This window comes from Notolepis coatsorum (genome assembly GCF_963971535.1).
Source record: "Notolepis coatsorum genome assembly, chromosome: 1".
Lineage (NCBI taxonomy): Eukaryota > Metazoa > Chordata > Actinopteri > Aulopiformes > Paralepididae > Notolepis > Notolepis coatsorum.
Window position 1 is genome coordinate 36,521,863 of NC_140165.1, and position 12,594 is coordinate 36,534,456.

Consider the following 12,594-nt stretch of genomic DNA (forward strand, 5'->3'; position numbering starts at 1 on the left):
CTTGAAGGTTGTAATGGAGCTGGCAATATGTAATGTAGTTTGTCCTTTCCACATGAAGATCCAAGGAGTCCTCATCAGGTGGGAGACGAATCGTACACTTCTTCTTCAATTTGTGCCACTTGGAAGCTCTGGCCTGGCCACACGTAACATCTGCACTCTCAGCGTAAACAATTGAGAGGACAAATGCTTTCATATCCGCTCTCACTTCATCTTTCAACTCCAGACTCTCACCCACTCGTCCCAGGAGCTCTCTTGCCTCAGGAACAACCATCACCTTCTCCAACACCTTTTTCTTTCCATGGCCATAGAAGCCTGAGGTGTGGTCACTGCCAGTGATCACATGGAGAGGTATGATGATGTCTGCAACCTCTTCAGAAAACATTTCACGGCAGTTGATAAATGCATTCTTGCGCTTGATCAGCAGATCACCTCTGATTTGTTGCGAGACATAAGCTGCTTGGACAAACACGTCTGTGTCTCCGCAGTCTAGAACAACAGGTCCAGTGTAGTTGGTGGTCCTCACTTTTGCATAGGCGGAGAGCAGCATTGTATCTGCCTCTGGATGTTTGAAGACATATAGTCTCCATTAGGCACGCCAGTGCTGAGGTTGGTTGACACTTCTCCTTCACAGTATATGATATCACCCTGCACTTGACGAACTTGTGATTTCACCTGTTCTTTCACAAGTTTTTGCAATTTGACCTTGTTTCCTGAGTTGACCATGAGTTCACTGGATTCAGCAGCACATGGGAACCTGTCTTCGGGTTTTGGGAAAACATTTGGGACGTGTGGATCACAGTAAGCTGTCTGTAGAGCCTCTTGAGTTTCAGTCAGTGCATTCCGCAGAATGTTGAGGTTCTCCTTGATGTCTTCCGATAGTTCTTGTGCTCAAGAATATTTGACAGTTGATTTTGGATAAGAACCTCTCTCAAGAGCAGGATGCACCGCACTCCCCGTCTGTAGTGCTTTCCTCCTAGTGCTTGGTCTACCGACCCCTCCACTACTACCCCTGCTGTAACCAGAGTGTCTGCCATTCCAGAGCCCTTGAATCTCTTGTAGATGGCATAGATGTAGGACATCAGCTGGTGGAAAGCTCAGAGGATTGGGATGATGTCCTTGAACATTTCTGGATTATCCGCCTTGAGCTGAGTGATCGTCTTGTAGGTGGGCAGGTCACCAACAAGAAAGAATGGAATATTCTTCAACCGCATGGCCTCCACATGTTTTACCATGATGTCATTCACCACTGACTTGCTTGGAGGTTCATTGTATGTTGTGTGGTAGTAAGGCTTGCTCTTGTTGGGTGGTGGATGACAGCAGGACTGGGCACCACTGTATCCTGGAACTCGCTGCTCTTCAGGTGGTGGTCTTGTACCATGATTGTCTACACGAGACAGTGCATATATCACAGAGCGAGCATGCTGCGGAGCTGACCCATCCACTGGTGGATATACCCTGGGACGAGCAGGTGGCTCACTCTTGCTACCAGGGGGGCATCTGTACTGGCAAACCTTTGTCAGTTCTGCACACTTCTGCTTTAGCTGTGCAGAGATTTCCTTCTTCTTGGTGAGCGTTTCAGCAGTCTCTTTGCCTGGTTTCTTTTCATAGCTCTCTGGCTGCATGTACATGACAATTGTTCGATGGGCTCCTGTCATAGTGTCAATCTTGAAGTCGTCATTGTCGATGATCACGATAGCTGGCTTGCTGTCTGCGATCTCCTGTGGGCAGGTTGCTGATGCCTCCATATCATCAAAGCCCAGTGGTCATAGAGGAGCAGTGTATCTGCATAGCTGATGCAGACACCACTCTTGTGCAGAGTGTATTAGATCTTTACTCCTTGTCATGCCATGGACATTTACGCCTATGCATAGTATCATCTGTCTTGAAGACTGTGTGGTGGATATGCTTCATCCAACAGGCATAGTGGTACATTATATAATTTGCGTAAAGATCTGACAGTGCTGTCGTTGACTCAATTAGTCGTGTGAGACGATCCCTGAGCTCCTCATCTTCTATGAGGATTGTGTGGCGCTTGAAGGAGCGCCATGCTGACTGTGTGTTGATTCTTAACAGCTTGCCTTGTTTCCTGTTCGGGTGCCTCATGTCCGTACCTTGCATACACCACACACATTTAGTTTTGTCATGGAGAGGCCCACCCACTGACGAACGAAGGTGCTTTGGTGACGGTCCCTCTGCCTCTTCATTACATAAAGCACTCTGAGCAGGCATTTCAGAGATTGAACACTGAGCATTTTTACTTTCGTTGTCTTTGTGTCGCCTGGCTTGCTTAAGCACAGGTATACAATACAATATTCCCACACAAACCGAGACATTCCCACACAAACATAGATACATTGTATCATCTTGTGGGGGGCAGGGAGAGTGGCATAACAAATTTTCTCGCAGCAACACCAATAAATAACCACGGTTTGGATTCCTGTCAAGTTCATTCTGATATATTGATTTATTTCCATAATACAGTTCTAAAACCCACAAAGCAGTTTACTCAATAAAGTGTCTTCATAGTGGTCAGGTGGCGTAGCGGAGATTGCGTTCGTCACCGAATCCAGCTCACAGCTCCGGCGTTGTCACCAGCTTGGCTGGCCGTTCACACTAATACAATTGGCTGTATTAGAGGGTGGGAAAGCTGGCGGGGTGGGTCCGGGTCGTTGTAAACCGCGACTCCTACAGTTCGGTCGCGGCGCCTGCTCAGCGCGGATAGGATCTAAGGGGGGTAGTGTGATCCTTCCACACGTTACACCCTCTCAGTGAGAGTCCGCGCTGCCAGGTGAAAAGAAGCGGTTGATTGGCTAGACGTGTGTCGGAGGAAGCACGTGATAGCCTCCACTCTCCCAGACCAACTGTGGGGGGTAAGTGCGCAGCGACCAGGAAGGGGATTGGGAATTGGCATAACGACTAACATTGGGATGGGAGAAAATCGGAGGAAAAAGGAGGGGGAAAAAGATCAATAAAAAAAATTAAAATAAAGTGTCTTCATATATTAGCCTGTTATAGTCAGATTGCATAAATATTTACCCATTTTCTTCAATATGGGGAACAGCATGAATGAATATAATCCTATTTTCGATTGAATAAATAGGTATATTGTGTCTATATGGGGACATATAAAATAAGGTTTGATATGGGGACTGGTTATGATAAGTTAGTAATGAAGTACAAAACAAAACTGGATAATAATCCTTATTTTTTTGGGGTGGTTGGTAATGAGTTACACAACGGGTCCATTCGGACCCAGAGTTTTTGTTAACATCAAAGTAAGATAAATAAATAAGCAGCGCACAAGGGTTAAATTCAGCTCAAGCAACTAACCTTGCTAGATTTGCATACAGAATACTATTTTATGTTAGGCTATAGTGCAAAATTATTTTTGGTTCATTATGAAAATGTGATGGGATGAACTGGATACCATATTCTCAGTAGCCATACCCTATTTAATGGAAAACCGCAAATCAGCAACTGTTGTTTACACACAAACATTGATTTTATTGACCTCAGAGATTACTTCTGTGTACTTATACTGTATATTATTCAACTCATCATGAGCAGAGCTTTCATTAGAGCCTAATATGAAGGCTCTGTGACGATTTTGAAAGAAAATCCCTTTTGGAGCTCAAAATTGGCAGCCATCTTGCATTTGAAGGTCAACAATAGGTCAAATCATTATATAAACACCAAATATGTATTCATTGAACAAAATAAGCTCTGAAACCATGTATTGTGCATATACAGTAGGTCAAACCATTAAAAAGTTAATTTCCACAGCAGCCATTTTGGATTTGGTCTCTCACAAAATGTCCCCGCCTTTTTAAAAAATACACCCTGGCTAAATTTGTTTATTAAAGGGGAACTATTTTACTATTTCTTTCACTATTTGGGCACTTTTACACAATTCCTGTGAGTTTATGGAACACCTCTGTAATTAAAAAAAAAATTTAATTCATTGTTTTGTATTTCTAATCAAGTCCAGCATTTTCAGCCGTTTTGAGCCTGGCCTCCAACCACAATGGTAAACCACTGCCTCGCCTGAACATTATCATGCAGCGGTGTCTCTCTGACATCACAAATCAGCACATTTTCAGATGACTCAGTTCAGAGAGGAGAATTGGAAGAATGCGCCAATATGAGAATTAGAGACATAGATCATATTAATATAAGCCCACATAGCTAGGAAACAATGCTAAACACTGAAAAAGGCCATTTATAAGATAGTTCCCCTTTAACCCTCCTAGATGACAAATCCATTGAGAAACGGACCTTCGCTCTCCACGGTCACGGAAGTGCCACAGATGACCCTACTAACTAGTGATATGTTGAGGTGAGGATGTCACAATGACATTCATGTAGCAAGAGAGAACGATAGGTTATGTAGATAACCTAGTTATATTAGTATTGGCTAAGCGTCCCGCTCTGAGCCTTACGAGATACTCCTATCTCCTGTGATACCTAATGTATCTCCCACGAATAAAAAACACATGCACCCCACCTGTATGGGGCCCCGCCCCTTATGGTGGCACCGCCCATATAACCATGACTCTGGTCATGAAACACCCTTCCTCGCCAAAACCCGTCCCAGGAAAAGATCCCTCAAGAGGGAACTCAGGGCGCGCAGAGCGGGACGCTTAGCCAATACTAATATAACTAGGTTATCTACATAACCTATCGTTATATTTCGTATTTGCATCGCGTCCCGCTCTGAGCCTTACGAGATAATGGGGAAGAGCGGGCGCGAGACCCGACAGATGTACCCCCTGAGGACCCGTAAGCCCACATCAAGGGGTGCGGGGAGCCCTGTCACCCCATCCTTCCTAACGAAGGGGGGGCGCAGTCAACTCCACCTGAATGCGAACAAGAGGGAACTAGAACCCCTTGAACACACCGTACAGGCGGAACCACGTGTGACTCAACACACTGCGGCCCATACCCATATACTCCTGCTACCCGACCAAAGGACGGGAAGCAGGAAAGGCCACAGACCCCAGAACCGCCTGGGAGACAGAACCCCCGGTCATGTCCATGAGGAAAACCTTACAAAGGAGCCCGGGGAGGACCATGAAGCTGCAGCACAGATGGCCTCCACCGAGGCCCCACCCAGGAGAGCGGCAGAGACAGCCACCCCACGAGTGGAGTGCGCCCTGACGCCCCCAGGGGGATCCTGCCCAGCCAACGTGTAGCAGAGGGTAACACCCTCGCACAACCAATGGGACAGGCGCTGCTCCGACAGTGCCTTACCAGCACGAGCCCCACCGTAACAGACAAAAAGCTGGTCGGTAACCCTGAAATCCTGAGTACGGCTGAGGTAAATCCCCAAGCACGGACTGGACATGACAGGTGAAGGCCCGCATCTAACTCACTAGTGTGAGGAGGAGGACGAAACGCCTGAACCACAATATCCCGGGAGCGGAAGGAACTCCGGATATTCTTAGGCACGAAAGCAGGATTAGGTCGCAGAGTGACACCGCAAACGGTCCGAAAAGATAGGCACTCTGGACGTACCGAGAGAGCACAGAGCTCACCTACGCGTTTAGCGGAAGTGACAGCCAGAAGGAACGCGGTCCTGAAGGACAGCTGTCCCAACGGCGCCTGCTCGAGCGGCTCAAACGGGGCCAAGGACAACCGACCGAGGACCAATTGAAGATCCCAAGTCGGAGCCAAGGAGCGTTGCACTGGCTTAACGCGTCGAGCGCCAAGCAGGAAACGCTTCACAAGAGGGTGGCTGAACAAGACATCCCCTCAAACCCCTCATGATAGGAGGATATAGCTGCTGCATATACCCTCACCGTCGAAGCCGACAGTCTATCAAGGAGAGACTGGAGGTAACTAAGGACAGCATCCAGGGGGCAGGAGACTGAGTCCCGGCCCCCCGCCTTACACCACACTTGGAACATACGTCATCTGCCCGCGTAAGCACGACAGTGGAGGGAGCATGCGCATTCCAGATGGTAACACCATCAGGATCAAGAACCTGCGCCCCTCAACGTACCCGTCCCAACAACTGACCTAACAGATGTATGGGGAAGAATCCCTGGCGGCACGGCATCGGTCCCAGACCTGCCTGGCCATGTCCAGACGCAATCCTCACCCGTCAGGATGAGGGCCGCCCCGCGACAGTACACCTGCACCCACATTCTCCCTGCCGGGGATGTGGGGAGCCCTTAGGCCGCGCAGATGGAGGACGCCCATAGCCAGCCGCCCGCCGCCTGGTGCAGACAGGGGGAGCGTACTCCTCCCTGTCTGTCGATACACGACACTGACGTCGTATCGTCCGTCCTGATCAACACCATTTGTGGACCAGAAGGACCGCTTTCAACACCAACACATTGAACGTAGCGCAGACCGGGCAGCATGGTTTGCCAGCTGCCCCCTACTGCGTTGGCCCGACGCATCACCAGCGAGGGAGGCGTCGGTGAAAACGCGACGTGAGACAGCGCCGTAACCGTCCTAGGACGGAACCTCCCGAGCGTGTTGACAACACGCTCTGAGATGGATGCCCATAGCCCTCCAACCGTTGACTGGGAAGAGGAATACTCTACATCCAGTCTACAGCAACCCCAGGCTGGTAGAGACCTGCCTGGTACGAGACCTGACGATCCACCTTGACCGCGAAGGACCAGAACGTCATCAGGGCAGAACACTCCGTAACCCCGGATGACGCAGAGGCCCCAGTGCGGCCTCCACGCACTTGGTGAAGATGCGGGGAGCCAGAGAAAACCGAACGGCAGCCTCTGGTACTCATACGCTAACCCTGCAAAGGAAGCGTAGGTAAGCCCTAGGATGGAAGATCGGGGATGCGCATACGCATCCTACAGGTCTATGGAGGAGAACCAGACCCCCACCTGACAGTGTTCAACAGGTAGGAGACGATCCAAAAAATGCTGAACCTTCCCATGGGACAGGTCCAGCCTGGGTCTTACACCCCTCCCTCCCGACTTCTCGGGCAGAGAACACCGGGAGGAGAACTCCACGACGATGGCTTGCTTCGTCCACAGAGATTGGATCTCGTCGACCAGAGCTGTCCCTGCTGGAGACCCCGACAACAGGGTCTGTACCAAACCTGAAAACGGGTGGGGTTGTGTAAACACAAGTCCCCGCCTCACCATTCTCTCCATCTACCTCGACATATGGTACTGCCGTAGTCATATGTGACGACACTCCCAACGCACCCGCCGTCACGTGGCGCAGGTCCGCCAGGAACTGTAGATAGTTGGCCCGGTCCCCCCCGCTGTGCGAAGACAACCCTGGAACCGTGCGAGGAGCGCGTTCCGTGTCGGAACACCTGACCCTGACACCACCCACGAGGCAATCGCACCCAAGGGGGAACCCCGACAGAAAGGGCCTGTCTGATACGGGGGGCTTCCGATCAAAAAAGCCCCCCCACTGAACACCCCTCCAGAACATGCTGAAGGAGTTGTTCTGCAGCCGGACATGCAAGGTGTAAGGCCCCCATGGGTTCCTACACACCGTAGCCCTGCAGTGATATTACTACCACCCCAAACCATGTGAGCTGCGACCACTTGCCAATATTTCAGGAGTGGGAGGCACCAACATGATACCTGGCCTGGCGAAGGCGAGGCCGGGGAAGCCCGCACTGTGTGCCTCAAAAGGTTTCGAGCCCCCCTGCTGACAACACTTAAGTTGACAGACGTAACACCAGGCTCAACCAACACAGTTCAAGGTGTGGGAGCCGCTTGACAGCACAACATTCTCACGGACAGACCCAGGCTCAGCCATCAACTGGGTGTCAGCCCCTGTCCCCATGAGAAGCGAAAAGGGGGGGCCGCCCGCGCATCAACGAAGGCACGCGGCCCGCAGCCAAAGGAAACAATCAGAGCCCACTTCTTCCGCTGGTGTTGGGGAAGGGAGTGATCGGAGAGCGGGCTGCTCGCGGCAGGACGGTGACGGCTTGTTTGTTCAAGCCGAACCCATCCTACATGGCCGATCCCTCGGCCGCCAAGGCTGTCGGCCTTGTGGACACCTGTCGAATCAACGCCCAGGATACCTCTGGCGGGGGAAAAACATGGCCGCCTGTCGAGGGCCCCGTCATCGCCGCTGACGAGGCCGTGCTCTCTCTTCTTCTGGCTGCGCGGTGTGAGGCGGTGTAGGGCCTAGGACAATACCGCCCGCGCTCCAGCAGAAGACCAAAATCCCCTGCGGAGAGGGGAACCCTGAGCGGTTATAGCTTGCGGCTGGGTCAAAGCTAATAACGTCAACAACCTCGCGCGATGTGTCGACGTCGGCTGGCCCTCAAGGCCCCTCCACCAGACGCCATTTTTTTTTTTAATAGAAAAAACACCAATTCGAACACAGTTCTAATCGTTGCCAATTCCATACCGTGGCGGTACAAGCCTTAACAGCCCACCAGCCACTCGCCAGGCCGACCCACCCAAGGTGTCGGCCGGGCGGGGCATTGTTTCAATATATCAAAAACAAAGGACTGACGTTAACATGGAGCACCAGTGGTGATTGCAAACAGCACCCACCACTGTGGTGTGCACCATGAAAAGGTTAAATGAATAAAAGAGCTAAACCACAAAAACTGTAGAATGAGCAAACCCATACACACAAAGTTAAGGGGAGACGGACCAGACCCGTCTTCATTCAAAATATTCACAACAGAACACCAGCCCTAGTTTAGCCCATTTACCAAAAAAGGTAAACAAAGCCCCCCCCCGCACTACTCCCCCAGTATACCGATTGACCGTCAGTATGAATGGTTTGAGAGGAGAGAAAGCTGTAGCAAGACAGACCTTCTCATAGCAGAGTGACAAAACGAAACAATAGCCCCCTACACAGGGCCGCCCCAGGAGATGGGGGGCCTCGCGTCTAAAAACGCACAGGGCCTCACATTTCTCCCAGGCGGCCCTGCCCTTATACTACTGCAGCCTAACGCCAGGCAATGTGGGACCCAAGACAACAATTGCCTGTGCACAGACACGCAACATGTTTATCATGTCGGCTGGACCCATAGCCCCACTACCCGACGCCAACCCAGATGGGAACACCGTTCAACAAACCCCGCCGGAACACAAGGTAAAATACCTGGCTAGGAACCTAGCCACGACCTACCCCGTTGTCAACCCATTCACCCGAAAAAGGTAAATAGAACTCAAAAACCCCACAACAGCTACCGACTGACCTTCATTGATGAACCGGGCAAGAGGCGGGAGAGTGACAACATCTCACGGCGGAGACATTAAAACAGCATAGCAATTAGCAGTAGTGATAGCATGCGGCAGTAGCGATAGCATGTAGCATAGCTTTAGATGTTTTAGCAGCACGCCCAAGACAGCTTGGAAACCGTTCCCTGCAGAGAACGTTCACCAAACCATCCTGCCCCCAGCGCCAACACACAACATGGTTGTGTTAACAAAACAAACCAGCATTACTAACACTAATACCCATGCCTGAAGACACAGGGCCTACCTGAGTACAAGCTGGCCCGACAGCCAGCCTTGTACAGCTGAACCTCGATGTGCAGTCATCAAACGAGGAACATCAACACAGGCCCATCGTGTCGCCGAAAACATGCGTCGAAGATGCCAGGGGCCAGCAACCTCCGGTAAGCTTCCAACATTATTAATCTTCCTTAATCTTTTCATTCCGCTAGCTCGTATGGTGCACGCATCCAATACGCTGGGACGAAAATAGAGGAAGGGTGTTTCATGACCAGAGTCATGGTTATATGGGCGGTGCCACCATAAGGGGCGGGGCCCCATACAGGTGGGGTGCATGTGTTTTTTATTCGTGGGAGATACATTAGGTATCACAGGAGATAGGAGTATCTCGTAAGGCTCAGAGCGGGACGCGATGCAAATACGAAATATAACTGCTTTGCGGCGACACTACCCTGTGTGTTGTTTTGGCATTAGATTCAAGATTCAAGAGGTTTATTCATCACATATTACCAGGGCATACAGTGAAATGCGGGTGGCCATGCCACTATGCAATAATACTAAATAATAAAATAGACATAATAAACAGGTAATAAAATAGACATAAAATAGGCATGATAAAATAGGCATGTTAAAGTCCTGAGATAATGCAATACAATGTATAGCTACGAATGAAGGCACTGGGTCCTATGTACACTACTATACAATATACCGTTTTTACTCTATATCCTTATACTATCCTTGCTATTTCTAAACTATACAAGAACCACATCAGTTCTTTCCTTAAAGTGACCTTTATTTTCCTCGTTCCTAAAGTGTTCTCTCCATTGTGTTTAAAATGACCGTTTGTGTGTGAGTGAATGCAGAATGTGTGTTGTGTGTGTGTATGTGTGTGCTCATGTGTACTTGTGTGTGGAGAGTTCAGTGTTCAATGTTCTGATGGCCTGGGGGAAGAAGCTGAGCCTTAGTCTCTCTGTTCTTGCTGCGTGTGTGCGTAGGCACTTATATTGAAATTATTTTATTGGGAAAACCACATTGAGATACAGTATCTCGTTTTCGAGAGGGTCCCACACTTGCCTGACCGCAGCAGCTTGAACAGGCTGTTGTTGGGGTGGTGGGGGTCTTTCATTATTCTGCAGGCTCTGGATTTGCACCTCCTGTTATATAAGTCCTGCAGGGGTGGTAGTGCAATACCCGTAGTACGCTCTGCTGAGCGCACCACTCTCTGTAGGGCCTTCCTGTCCTGGGCCGTGCTGTTTCCAAACCAGGCAGTGATGTTTCCAGTCAGAATGCTCTCTACCGCCCCGGAATAGAAGGAGTGGAGTATCTTCCCCGATACTCTGAACTTCCTTAATTGTCTCAGGCGCTGTTTTGCCTTATGCCTTATTTACCACAGAGTCTATGTGTGTTGTCCATGTCAGATCCTCTGTGATGTGGACTCCCAGGTACTTACATAACTGCTCACCCTGTCCACGATAGCCCCATTTATCCACAGTGGCGTGTGTCCCCTGCTGTATTCTCCTAAAATCCACGATCAGCTCCTTGGTTTTACCAATGTTCAGGAGTAGGCTGTTATCCCGGCACCAGCGTGCCAGTACATCAACCTCCTCCCGGTAGGCCTTCTCGTCGTTGTTAGAGATCAGCCCCACCACCACTGTGTCGCTCGTCAGCAAACTTCACTATGGAGTTGGAGCTGAACCTGGCCACACAGTCATGTGTGTACAGTCAATCAGTGGCGTTGTTTCAGTAAAAGGCAAGGTATGGCGAGGAGGGAGGGGTGGGGGGGTGAAGGGGGTGTTTCCCCCCCTTGGTGGATTTTTTTTTGTCAAATCAGTTGTGCAATAGTCACTTTTGGTGAGTTGTTTCTATACAATTCAGTTATATGACATTTAGGTATGACACAGGACTACACAAGCATTTTTAGTATAGAATTATGTCAACAGACTAAAGCAGGGAACCACAATATTTTGCATACGAATTATGCAGAATGTAATATCATAACTATTACTTTTCTTGCAATTGAGCCAATTTTCCTTAGGTACGGTTTTGAGGTGTGTGTTCAACAGAATGTAGTATCAAAAACACATTCACAAAAAGTATGGCTTACTGAATGCTGAACTGCACTGTTATAATCACTAAGCCATTGTAAGACCCTACCTGTGTCCCTTTATCACTTGTCTCTGCTGCCCTTTGATTGAAAAACGTCCCTATGTCAATTTTTTTTTTTTTGGGCATATTTCAGTTAGTCACAGTAAAAGTCACCTAGTAAAAGTGAGATAATTGACAATATCAAAACATGCTAGGGCTGTACCGAATAGTTCGAAGCTTCGTTCATAATGTTGACATTCGAATTCTAAATCAACATAAAAAATTGTAATACATTTTATTTTTTTTTGCCAAGGTATGGCGAGTGCCATACCTTGCCATACCAGAACGACGCCCCTGCAGTGGATACAGCAGGGAGCTGAGAACACAGCCCTGGGGGGACACGATGCTCAGGGTGAGTTGGAGGTATGACCCACCACCGCCTGGGGCCTGTCACTCAGAAAGTCCAGGATCCAGGCACTCAGGGCGGAGCTCAGACCCAGATAGATCAGCTTGTCAACCAGTCTGGTGGGAACTATGGTGTTGAAAGGAGGGAGGCACAGATGTAGTCCTTGACCAGCCTCTCAAAGCATTTCATGACCACATAGAGGTGAGTGCATTAGACAAGTCTATGCAGATTTATTACCTGGAAGAAAGATTCTAAATTTGGTCAAACTACACCTCAGGTAACATTTTATTTACTGATCATTTGAAAATGGCAACTTTAGCTAAAACAAATACCTTTGACACAGAATAATATTGCTGTATAGTTTGTTTATTATTAAGTAGTATTACATTTAGACTTGGTCCTTAAAATGTAGTGAAGTGAATGAGGAAACTGACACCTGGGAGGAATGGTGGTATTGACAGTGGACAGTGGACGCTAGCTTACTGATTTTTGACAAGTTCTACTAAAGTGAAATATCCCTTTAAGGCTCTATCATTGGTTTGAAATTTAAGTGTAGCCTTCATGTATGGCAAACCATTTTGCCCAGAAATGGTGAACATATCCCAATTTGGTCATACTACACCAATGTAGAATGTTTATTTTTAAGTTTAGTTTTTAAGTCGTTGCTGCCATCTTTAGTGTTATGTGTTT

At 48.9% G+C, this 12,594-nt stretch overlaps 1 protein-coding gene across 3 annotated transcripts in view; it reads right to left on the minus strand.

Annotated features, from left to right (window-relative positions):
* LOC311234340 (uncharacterized protein) overlaps positions 1–12,594 on the minus strand; it is a 107,089-nt gene that overhangs the window by 36,411 nt on the left and 58,084 nt on the right. Inside the window, exon 2 of one of the 3 annotated variants that reach the window (XM_084321489.1) lies at positions 11,830–12,030. The exons of the other annotated variants lie outside the window; for them this stretch is intronic. The gene's annotated coding sequence lies outside the window, so the exon portion shown is untranslated. The remainder of the gene's footprint in view (positions 1–11,829; positions 12,031–12,594) is intronic. 3 annotated transcript variants of the gene reach the window in all.